The sequence below is a fragment of the Capsicum annuum genome, chromosome 9, assembly GCF_002878395.1.
Source record: "Capsicum annuum cultivar UCD-10X-F1 chromosome 9, UCD10Xv1.1, whole genome shotgun sequence".
Taxonomy (NCBI): Eukaryota; Viridiplantae; Streptophyta; class Magnoliopsida; order Solanales; family Solanaceae; genus Capsicum; species Capsicum annuum.
Window position 1 is genome coordinate 43,381,361 of NC_061119.1, and position 13,425 is coordinate 43,394,785.

The window sequence follows — 13,425 nt, forward strand, 5'->3', positions numbered from 1 at the left end:
GCCACAAATGAAGTCTAGGAGGGTATTATGTACACAATTTTATCCCTATCGTGTGAAACTAGATAGATTGCTTCAGATAAACTCTCCGACTTAAGTAACACATATCGTCAATCAAGTAGGCATAATAAATACAGTAATGGAGAAACCATATTAAAACAAATAATTAAGGAGAGTACTATAGCAGGGAACAAGTAATATGATAATCGAAGTAAAGGAATTTGAGAAACAAAAATAAAACTAAGATTGAAATATAAGCTAGTAGGAGAGTAATAATCAATAACAATACTACTAAGGAAAGACAACACTCAACTTAGATACTATACCTTAATCTCACTCTCCATAGCTTCTTATGTAGGGTGATGTTCTCGATAAGTTGTAATTTTTTATGTTTTGTCTAATCATATCTCTCCAATACTCTTCGCCTACCGCTACCTCTCCTCATACCCATCATAGCCAACCTCTCGCCTCCTTGCAGGAGCATCTGTGCATCTTTTTTTTTACATCTAAAGAAAATAAAAGTTATCTTCTTCTTGAGGCTCGATTATCTCGTTCTTTTTAAGTAGATACAAGCCCACTGCAGTAAATGTTTTTACCGGTCCAGCAATAATCTTTTGACTTCTACCTTCTAAGATACAACAACCTTCTCACAAAGTATAGCTCAACAAACTTTAGATAAAAATTGAGTTCAAAACTCAACAAAAAGAACACCTCCCTTCAACTAATAAACTCTCTTTTTACTCATTTTTGCAAATTCTATATTATCTTATACTTAGAAAGATATGCTAGACCACATGTATTTATAGATAAAATATTTATTCTTATATTGAATAGGAAAAATAAATGAGAAGATAAATAAAATAGAAATTACAAAAATAAAGAGATTGAATAAAAGTAAAAGTTACAAAAAAAGCTTAGTCATATTCTTACCACTAATAAAAGAGATTAATAGGTACATAATGTCACCAAAGTAATTGGAGTGATTGGCATAAATTGTCAACAATGAACGGGAATAAAATTGTTATACATTGTGGCAATGCAAGGGCTAGAAGTAAATGGCACAAAGCACATGCCTGCAACTGATGGAGTAATACTACACCACTTACTGCCAAATATTAATGTGCTGGTAAAGCACAAGATATTAACACTTCACACAGCGGGCCACTAAATGCCTAAAAATCCACTAACGTAATAGGAAATGACAAGGCAAGCAAAGTGAGACACTAATATATTATTAAATAATATTAAAATGCTCACAAAATTAATCAGTCTCCCACTCATTTGAGTATTGATACGCAAAATCTATAGGTAGGCATCTCAAGTAAATATTATTTTATTTTCACATCTCAAGTAGGTATAAAGTGTGCCATTTTGGTACCATTTGCTGAATCAACAAATTTATATTGTGTGCGTGTATTACACGCGCCTGATGATATAGAAAGTAACAAATAATATACCGACACGTGTCATTTTTCTAAAAAATAATTTTTAAATCATTAATTAATTTTTTTTTCTTAAAAAATCAATAATCACCCCTTTCCCCAATAATTAATTTTAAATAAAAATTTCTCAAATAATTTATAAATAATTAGTTTAAATAAAAAGTACCCCTCTCCCTAACCTACCCACCCCACCAACCTTCTTCTTCAAACACCCCACCCACCTACCCACCCACCACCCCCACCCATCCCATCAGTCTACCCACCTACTCCCACCCCACCAGTCCACCCATCCCGCCGCCCCTCCCACCCCACCCACCCACCTCATCAGTCAATTTTTAATTTTTTTAATTGATTTTATTTGATTTTAGTTTTTCTTCACGGATTTAGCTTTATTTTTTAATTTCTTTCATCAATTTTTCTTCGATTTTCAGTTTTCCTTCACTGATTTTTCTTGATTTTTATGCTACGATTTTAATTTTTTTTATTGATTTTGTTTGAATTCAGTTTTTCTTCACTGATTTAGCTTTATTTCTTAAGGATTCTTATTTCTTAAAATTAAGCATTCTTGTTTCTTGATTTAATCATTCTTGTTTTTTTTATTTATTTCTTCTTTCATAAAAGAAGTAAAATTCTTTGACCATTTTAGCATGAGGATGTGTTAAGGAAAAAAATGGTGGTCAGTTAATGGATTGAAGAAAGAAGAAGAAGAAAAGAGAAGAAAAATAAAAATTATGAAAATACCACTGAAAATTTATGAAAATGCCACTGAAAAATTACGAAAATGTCACCCAAATGCGCCTTCAATGCGTGTGTCACATGAACCTTACCAACTCAGCAAAAAGTACCAAAGTGACACACTTGAAGGCCACTTGAGGTGCCAAAATGGAACAATGTCCACTTGAGGTGCCTAAGTGAAAGATGGTGCGTACTTGAGGGACTGCGAATGTATTCTGTCTATTAGATAAGATAATCTACTAGATTAAGAATTCTATCATACATAATGAAGGTGTGCTCTACATTGAACCTCTATTTAGTAAAATAATACTCCCTCCGTTTAAAAAAGAATGACCAACTTATCTTTTTGGTCCATTTTAAAAAGAATGATCCCTTCCCTTTTTAACAACTTTTTAATTTTAACTTTCCACATGGCATGTTTAAAACCATAAGATTGAAGGACATTTAGTATATTTGACATATCTTTAATTTAACACCACAAGATTCAAGAGTCTTCTTTATTTTCTTAAACCCCGTGCCAAATCAAATTAGGTCATTCTTTTTTAAATAGAGGGAGTAATTTTTACGCCAGAATCGTAGTGGTCTCAGACTTGAACTATGAATGCTTAAGAGAAATAAAATATCACTGCTTACACATAGTAAAAAAGGTGATAACATGAGATTTATAGCCAGCACATTACGACCTTGTGCTGTCCTAATTTCATGAATGTTTTTAAGAATGGGCCTAGTTCTCATAGAAGCGGCCTATTTCCACACTCACATAGGTGAAATCTATCTAGAGTACTCTTGTAATTTTAGCTCTTCACTCACACGAGCTACATATTTTCAATAAGAGTTTTTTAAACTCAACTTCCCAAATCATTACAGTAAAATGCACTCACATCAAACAAAGGAAAAAATATAGTGCATTTTTCACAACAAGTCATCATGTGATTCGTTGTTCCCATTGAACATGGTTATAGGATCTCTAGTCTCAGGTTGGATTTAGTCACATATGACTCAAGAATTTATAGACTTCAATCTCATTCCCCTTGATATGCTCCAGACCTTTTCTCTTGCTAAGGCCTTAGTCAATGAATCTGCAAGATTATCACAAAATTTGACATAATCAACATTAATGATATCATTTGTCAAATATTATCTCATATTACTGTGTTTTCTCCTTATAGGTCTGAATTTATCGTTGTAATAATGATTTTGAACTCTACCAATTGCAACAGTACTGTCACAATAAATTAAAATAAGAGAAATAGAATTTTCAAATTAAGATATTTGAAATAATAAATCTCTCAACCAATGCTTCCTCACTAGCTAAAACTAAAGCAATCAGTTTAGCCTCTATGGTAGAGTTAATAATAATTGTTAGCTTTTTGATTTTCAATAAATAGCGCCACCATCCAAAGTAAATATATAATAAAAAATAGGTAAAGAATTATCTGATAAAGTGTTTCAATCCGTATTACGAAAGCCTTTAAGTAAAACATAATATTTTTTTATAGAACAAATTACAAGTCTTCGTTCTAATTAAATATTTCATTACTCTTGTTATAGCATGCCAATGTTTATTACATGGCTTGCCAGTAAACCGGTTAAGTAATTCTACTGCATCTGCAATATCAGACCTACTGCAATCAGTCACATATCCCAAACTTTCAATTATGCTAGTATATTACTTTTGATTTATAACATCATTTTCACTTTCAACAGAAAATAAGTGAACACTAGAATCAAATGGAGTTACAACATTCTTGCAATCAAGGAAATTATATTTTTCAAAATTTTCTTAATATAATGTGAGTCCGTGACTGGTTCAGTAAAATTTTATCACATATCCTAGTAATTTTATTTCTAGAATAATATTTGCCTCAACAAGATCTTTAATATCAAAATGACTTCTAAGAATACTTTTAGTTTCTCCAATAACACTCATGATAGAGCCAAAGATTCATAAATCATCAACATCTAGGCAAGTAATAACATGTGAATTATTCCGAGACTTATGATAAATGCACTTATCACACTCATTTATTTCACGGTCATTTTCAATCATGCAGGACACAAACTTTTCATGCCATTGCTTTGGTGCCTGTTTTAAGTCATATAAAGATTGAATAAGTTTACACACTTTATTTTCTTGGCCAGTTTCAACAAAACACTTAGGTTGTTTGATTTAAATTTCTTCATAGATCTCCATTTTAAAGTAATTTTTACATCCATTTGATAAATTTATAAATAAAAAATTACAGCAATAACAATCAAAAGTTTAATGGATGAATCAAAGTATTCTAAGCCTTCTAGTTGCTTAAAACCTTTACCACTAGTCTAGCCTTAAATTTGTCAACAGATCCATCCGGTTTTAACTTTTTTCTTAAGACTCATTTACACCCAATTATTTTACAACTCAATGGTAAATGAACTAGCTTCCAAATTTTATCGAAATTAGTGATTTCATTTCATTGTTTACAATCTCTTTCCAAAAAATAGCATCATGAGAAGATAAAACTTCTTTTAAAGTAGGAGGGTCATCTCTAACACTAAAAACATAATAAGGACCAATAAATTTTTCTTCTCTAGCTCTTTTATTTTTTCTTAACTCAAAATCATTATATTCTTTATTTTTCAAAATAGAAGTAGAAGAACAAGGTAGTGACAAAATATTTTCTTCAGTCCTTTGACCCCCATTATTTTTAGAACCAATAGGCAATTTATTTTCATGAAAAATGGCATCACCTGATTCTATTATAATACTATTTTCAAGATTAAAAAATTCATAAGCTGTACTATTTGAAGTATAACCAAGAAAAGAACGAGTAGTAACTTTTTTATCCAACTTAAAGATTTAAGAATTCATTAACCTTACATAGGCTAAGCAACCTGTAAGACGCTGTAAAATTTTTTGATCATTTTATTTTTGACCCTCTTGCATTTATCTTGTTAATTGTTTACTTGAATTATAATAAGGAATGTTAAAGGCATGTTTGGAGAAAGTTTTAAAATTTTTGAAAGGGGTTTAGGGTCATTTTGGGACCCCCGAGGCAGTAAGGGTCCACGATAGTGGCGTGTCACATCACTTAGTTACTGCAATAAGACCGTGGCACACTGTCTACCCTCTGCGATAGCATCGTGCCACGTTGCTATGCATTTTTGGTCCAGTTTTATTTTTTCACTTAAGGGCAAGGGCTTTTTAGTCCTTTGCCGCCTTAAACAACTTAAAAACACCTAGATGGCCCCCATTACCTTCAATTATCAAGATCAAACATTGCCCTTTTCCTCTTTAACTTCCAAGTTAAGAAAATTCAAGGATTTTATGAGGATTTCATCATTCGGAATCTAAACTCTAATTTATCTTTGATTTCTTCTATGTTTCAGGAATGTTTCTTATTCTCTAATTTATATTTTACGCTGTGACACTAATTTATTCAGTATTCATGTACTTTGATGATGGATTTGAAATTAAGTTGAGGGTTTTTGGTTATTATAACTTGAATTTCTTTTTTCATGTTTTAAATGTGTAGTTCATGCTTTAATTGATAGTTTTGAGACTGAATTGGTGCATTGTTCTAATGGTTGAAATGGATGACGTGAGTTTCACCAAATTAATGAATTTTTGGCTTGGTAATGAAATTAACCTCAACCCACTTCCTAATCTTGGTTTTAAATATGGGTTTTTGCATAATTTAACTTATATTTTGAAAATATTGCATTGCATTAAAGGATAAATGGATAAAACAGATTTGGATGCCCTTGGTGGTAATGGTTTAGAATTTTAAATCGATAATTGAAGTCAATTTGGTTATGTGAATTAGTTTGTTATAATTGAAATAGCGTGCAAGCATATTGGTATGACGATACCATATTGGAAAATGCCTTGATGAATAATTCCTTAGTTAATGGTTGGGTTTATGTGCAAATTATTTTAATAGGCTTAAAAAAAATTGTGTAGCTCATCATGAAGATGTAGTCCTCGGGGGACCAGCACTGCAAACCACGTTTGCCTATGTTGGGGGTCTATATGACCATGTGTCTGATGCACACATTATATTTTTGACGGCTATCGCCTTGGTGTCTTTAACCTTTCCTCGGTACATATGTGTAACATGGACTGAGGCCCTTCCAACAGGAGAGTATGACCCATATTGCTTGTGGGTTCTTGGAATATCGATACGATCTATATAGTTCAGGCTAATGTTTTAAATTATCATGTTTCATGACCCATGTCCCTATCCCATTATCCTATATATATATATATATATATATATATATATATTTATAAATGTTGTGCATGTGGTTTGTGAATGGATTTTGGTAAATACATTATCTTATTCCTTTATCTTTAGTTATAAGCCAGTGTTCGCCCCACTGACCGTCTTCGAATTCTACATCATTTTATGATGTAGATCCTGAAGACTTATTTGTTGATCCTATGTAGCGTTAGGTGGTTTGGTACTTATATTGATCAGTTGTGAAGTGGTGAGTTTCCATCCTTTCATCCTTCGAAAGACCCAGTCCTTTCATTAGTTTCCTTTATTTTCTTAGTACTTTTGGATTCTTTTGTTTTAGTCGGAGGCATATCCCGATTTAGTTTAGAATTCCTAGAGTAGAGGCTTTTGTGGATAGGATTGGGTTGTCATTGATATCTTACTTTGACTCTTTTGATTTTCTTTTGGTTTATATATCTTTCATTGATTTGGTTGGATTTCGCTGTTTATCTTTATTGTGATCTTAAGGTAAGGATAAGGGGGTTGTCATCACGGCCAGGTCCGAGTTTGGATCTTGACAAACTTTGTATCAGAATTTGATTTAGGATCGCTGGATGTCCATAAAGACGTGTCAAGTAGAGTCCATTTTTTGGGTATGTAGCACTCCACACTTATAAGGGGGAGGTTACGAGGCATTTAGGAATATTTCCCATTCTTGTGTTCTTTTTCGATTTATAGAGTCTAGTTATTATGAAACTTCTCTAACTCCTAGATTACTCGCATTTTAGATCATGCCCCCTAAAGATCTGACGGTCATAGAAACTCTGCTGGAACCTCTGTCCCATCTGGGGAAATATGGAGGAAATTTGCCCTATCCTTGGAGTATAGATTCAGTATAGGGTCCTTGCTCCTGACTATACCATTCCACATGGTGTTCCATTTGTCTCTACTAGTCCTCTTCGGGCTTACCGGGCTAGTTATACTTATGCTCAGTTGCCTCAGGGAGATATCTCAAATGCGAAGTTCCGTCAGTCTATGCATATGCTTGGCCAGATTGTGGCATCACAATCTCATCAATCTAATTATGTTGGTCCTGTTGCTAGTTCATTTAAGGTTAACTTTTGCCAGTTTATTAGGTTGAATTCACCAATCTTTATAGACTCTATGGTTGAGGAGGATCCTCAGGGGTTTATTGATGAGATAGAGAAAATCTTTAGGGTGATGCATGCTACTAATTCAAAAGGTGTGGAGTTTGTTGCTTATTCATTAAAAAATATGGCTTACCAATGGTGTAAGGAGTGGGAAGATTTGAGGGGTGACGATGCTGAGCCAACAGTATGGAATGAGTTTTTGATTGCCTTTCTTGATCACTTATTTCCTCAGGAGTTGAGGGAGTCTATGACTGAAGAGCTTGTGAACTTGAAGCAGGGTAAGATGAGTCTTAAGGTGTATGGACTGAAATTCCAATAAATGTCTCTTTAGGCTCTGGATTTGGTGTCTAATACGAGGTTCAAAATGAGGAAGTTTACTTTTGGTTTGTCTCATAATTTGGTATTAAAATGTAAGGCTGCGATGCCGAATTATGATATAGATATATCCAGGCTGGTGGTTTATATGCAGCAACTGGAGGATGAGAAAAATAAGCAGGTAGAGTGTTGCACCCAAGTAATATAGTGGCCTAAAGAAAGACAATTATTGATCCCAAAAGTACTAGTGTTAAGTAACTATCTGATTCAAGTTCAACTATTAAGATTAAATCAGCACAAACGTAACCACGAGGTGTTTGAAAATTATAACTAATAGTAAACTAAAATATTATGGTAAATTAAAGTTCTTGGACAATCAATGGGGAAAAATTAGGGTTAAGGAACTGCGAACAATCATACTACGTTATAAAACTTCATTTGTTCGGTTAATTTTCTTGGTTGTTGGTTCATAGGGTTCATACTATGACTATGGCTTCAAAACCTCTAGTCAATTATCTAACTTAGCCCCACAAATACATCGTTGAGTGAGGATGCAAGAACTAAGTTAAATACGTTCATATTTCATCCTATGCTTGAACCAAATAGAGAACATAGGTATATTCCTATCCTAAATTCAAATAATAACTTCATTCAAGTAAGTTTATGATCCTATCCTATTCATCCCACGTTCTACCCTACCATTCATCCTTATGGGTTCATAATAGATTTAAGAATGTATTATAAGGATTGATAATCCTTAAAATAGTGATAATAAGGATGAAAAAAATACCAACGATGATAAACAATCACAACCAAATCAATTTATAACAATAATACTCATGTTCCTGGCCTTAACCCTGGAAAAAGGGTGTTTAGTCGATTATCTACATAACCATAATTATAATGAATGAATACATGTTAAAATCCATAAAAAAAATCAAATTAATGGAATAAAAACCCTAATTGAAGTGTTCTCCATTTTCCCTTCAAGTCCCAAGGTTGTCCAAGGTGTGTAACATAACAACTAAGTGTCCTATTTATACTTAGACACAAGCCACCGATTTTGATATGGGGGCGTCACACCCAAATCATAGTGAGATACTAGAAGTGGTCATTTATGATTCTAAAAAGGGCTTGGTACATCAATAACACGGTGCCTAATGTCCGTGGCATGCCGTTGACTCCAAAATATCCATTTTTGGTCAAGTCTTGTGCCATGTGCTTGTCCATTCATTACAATCCTTGTGGTGCTGTTTTCACTTGATTTACAGCTTGTGTATCATCCATATATAATCATGATCAACATACCAAGAACCCTATATCATCAAAAACCACGAAATAGAGCTCAAAACAACATATAATCCAAGACAATGAACTAGTTACTTAATCTAAGAGTACTAGTTTTGTCCATTTGATCTTTAACTTAGTGTTGGGTCTATTGGATTGTTTCAATTGAACATTAAGGACTAGAAACAAGTTATTCCACACATAATTACACAATTATGTCCTTAGTATCTCATTACACACATTATAATGCATCGAGATGAACTAGAACAACACATAGCTCAAACTAGTAACACTAGTTTTCTTATCTAAACTCTAAGTGTCCAAATTGATTCCAAACTTGTTTAAAACACACCTTAAATATTATGAATAAGTATTTTAACACTTATATTATTAATTATACAAATATTGACTCATTAAGAACAAGAATTCCTCTAAGATAAATAAGCCTGAATAACAACACTAAGGTGCATAAATCCATCTTAAATCATAGAGATGAGAGAAAGGTAGAGAGAGAAATTTAGATACGTAGATCAGGGTGCAAATAAGTGGAATAGTGGGAGGGATGGTAGGTAGTGGACCAAGAAGAAGAACTGGAAAAATTCTTATTCGTCAGCTAGTGCTCCTTATCCTAAGCCTTTAGATGATTATCGTTTTCAGGTTAGCATTAGTCCTAAGGCACAGGATGCCCAGTCTCAAGTTAGTGGAGCTCAGTCGGCCCCAACTTACCCTCCATGTCAATTTGTGGGCAGCTTCACCGTGGATATTATGATAAGGGGAGGAACTTGTGGTTTAATTATGGTCATGTTGGTCATCTACGACGGAATTGTCCTATAGCTAGAGTTGCCACTAGAGATAACAAGTTCCCAGTTTCCACTTCTTCATATCTTGCGCCTAAGGAAGCCACATCAGGTACTGAAAATGGCCAGAATTGCCTCTTTGCACTTGCTACTCGTTAAGAATATGAGGTATTCCCAGATGTTGTCACTGGTATGTTACAACTTTTTTCCCGTGCTGTTTATTGTTTGATTGATATGAGTTCTACCCTATCTTATGTGACCCCTTATGTGGCTGTACATATTGGTTTTTGTGCTAAAAATATTTTTGACCCCTTTTTTATTTCTACTCCAATGGGTGCATTTATAATCGCTCAAAAAATGTATAGGGGTTGTGTGGTGTCCATTCATCATATGAAGACATTAGTGGATTTGATAGAACTGGATATAGTGAATTTTGATATGATCTTGGGGATGAATTGACTCCACTCATGCTATGCTTCTCTGAATTGTAAGCCCCGAAAGGTCAGTTTTTATTTTCTAAATGAACCCATGATTGAATATGAGTGGAGTTCCTTAGTACCCAAAGAGAGGTTTATTTTTTTATCTTAGAGCTTAGAAGTCTATTTCCAAAGGGTGTTTGTATCACCTAGTTCGGGTTAAGGATTATATCTCTTAGAGTTCCTCTTTGCAATCTATCCCTGTGGTTGATGAATTTCCTGAAATTTTTCTTGATGATATTCTTGGAATTCCTCCCAAAACATAAAAGATTTTGGGATTGAACTTCTACTGGATACCCATCCTATTTTCATTCCTGCTTATAGGATGGCTCCTATTGAACTAAATAAACTAAAGGAGCAGTTAAAAGATCTTATTGATAAGGGTTTCATTTGTACTTGTGTTTCTTTGTGGGGTGATCCTGCTTCATGTGTAAAAAACGATGGGTCCCTTGGATATGTATAGATTATTGCCAATTTAATAAGGTTACATTAAAAAATAAGTACCCTTTTCCTATGGTTGATAATCTCACCGATTAGCTTCAGGATGCTAGATGTTTCTCAAAGATTGATCTCTGTTCAGGCTATCATTAGTTTAAAATTAGGGAGGTTGATATTCGCAAGACTGCTTTTTGGACCCAGTATAGCCATTATAAGTTTTTGGTTATGTCATTTGGGTTGACTAATGCTCCGACTATTTTCATTGATCTTATGATCAGGTGTTCAGGCTATTTTTGAATTTGATTGTTATAGTCTTTATTGATGACATCCTAGTGTACTCCAAAAGTGAGGAGGATCATGATAATTACCTCCGAATTATGTTGCAAACTCTTAAGGATAAGAAATTGTATGAAAAATTTTCTAAGTATGAATGTTGGCTATGTGTTGTGAAATTTCTTTGGCATGTTATTTCTAGTGAAGGGACAAAGGTGGATACATAGAAAGTTGAGGAAGTTAAGAAGCGGTCTAAACCCATGACTCCAACCTACATTAGGAGCTTTTTGGGCTTGGTTGGGCATTATAGGAGGTTTGTAGAGAGTTTCTCATCTTTTATTGCTTCACTGATGATGCTAATTTAGAAAATGTTAAGTTTTGTAGTGCGATACTTGTGAAGGTAGCTTTGATAAGTTAAAGGATAAGTTGACTTTTGCGCTTGTTTTGACCCTACCTGAGGGTATTGAGGGGTTTGTTGTGTATTATGATACATCTCGTATGGGTCTGAGTTGTGTTTTGATGCAGCATGGTAAGGTTGTAGCTGATGCTTCCAGGAAGCTTAAGGTTCATGAGAGAATTTACCTGACTCAAGATTTAGAGTTGGCGGCTGTGGTCTTTGCTTTGAAAATCCGGCATCATTATTTGCATGGGGTGAATATGGATATTTATTCAGACCATAAGAGCTCACAGTATGTGTTTACATAGAAGGAATTGAATCTTAGGAAAAGACAGTGGCTCAATTACTTATGGATTACGACATGAGTTTGCACTACTATCTAGGTAAAGCTAATGCCGTTACAGATGCTCTTAGCAGATTGTCCATAGGAAATCTATCCAATGTTGATGAGGAGAAAATAAGATATGTAAAGGATATTCAACGACAGACCAATTTAGGAGTTCTCCTCTTGGACTTTGAGGATAGATGAGTGATTGTTCAGAAAGTGGTTAAATTGTCTCTTGGTGTTGAGGTGAAGGAGAAACATGCTTTAGATCCCATATTAATGCAAATCAAAGATGATATGGGTCAACAAAAGGTTATGACTTTTCAGATTGAGGGAGATGACATCTTGAGATATTAAGGAAGATTGTATATTCCTGACGTAGCTGTGTTGCAGGAAAGGATTTTGACCAAAGCTCATGAGTCTAGATACACAGTTCATTCGGGTTCGACCAAAATGGATCATGATTTTAAGGAAATCTACTGCTGGAATAATTTAAGGAGGGATATGAAAAATATTTTTGCTAAGTGTATGGTTTGTTAGCAAGTCAAGGTTGAACATTTGAGGCCTGGTGGCATGTCCCAAGATATAGAATTACCCATGTCGAAGTGGGAGATGATTAATATAGATTTTGTTATGGATCTTCCGCAGTCTCAGAATCAGTATGATTCTATTTGGGTCATTGTGGATAGAATGACTAAGTTTGCTTATTTCTTGCTTGTGAGGACTAACTTGTCATGACCCGATTTATGAGTCATGATGGAACCTACTCTATCCCTCCAATAGGTAATCTAGACCGTAAGTCAAAGCTAAACACAATGGGTTAACTTGGTAGAAATGACCAACATAGGAGGAAATCAACAATACAACTTGTAAATAAAAAAGATATTTGAAATAGATAAAAGCTAGTCAACAAATATAAACCATCCCATGACCTGGTAGAGCCAGTACAAGAGCTTTTATATAAATACTAAAAATATAGAATAGTTAATAACATCTATCTCAGAAAAAAAGACTGAACATAGAAATATAGGAGGAAATAAGTGACTTTGATTCCAAGAGCTTACCCTATCGTCGGAACTCAACACAACGCGACCGTCCATCAACAACGACAATTAGTACTTGAATTTGCACCAAAAAGATACAGAAGTATAGTATGAGTACCAAAACCATGGGTACTCTTTAGGCATCATCAGCCGACTAAGCCAAATTATGATATAAGTATGATAAACTGTGAGATAACATAACTAAGTCAAGGAAGAGACAAACCTAAATCGACTCTAACATCGTTGTGCATAAATAAGTATATAAACTAGAATGATAACATAACATAAAGCATCACAACATGCAATCATAACTACAAAATTATCCCCAATAAGTCAATTAGTGCAGAAAAGTAAATAATCCATCGCAAGCCCCCATAAGCCTAGAAGGTACAAACAAGATAGAATAATCCACCACCATTATTTACCAACTCTCAAGATACATCTAGTACCCATCCATGTCATGTCACACTATTTCCATCGTTTATCCATTAGCCACTATTTATTAACTAAACACCATTTATCCACTAACCATTATTTATAAATTAATCAA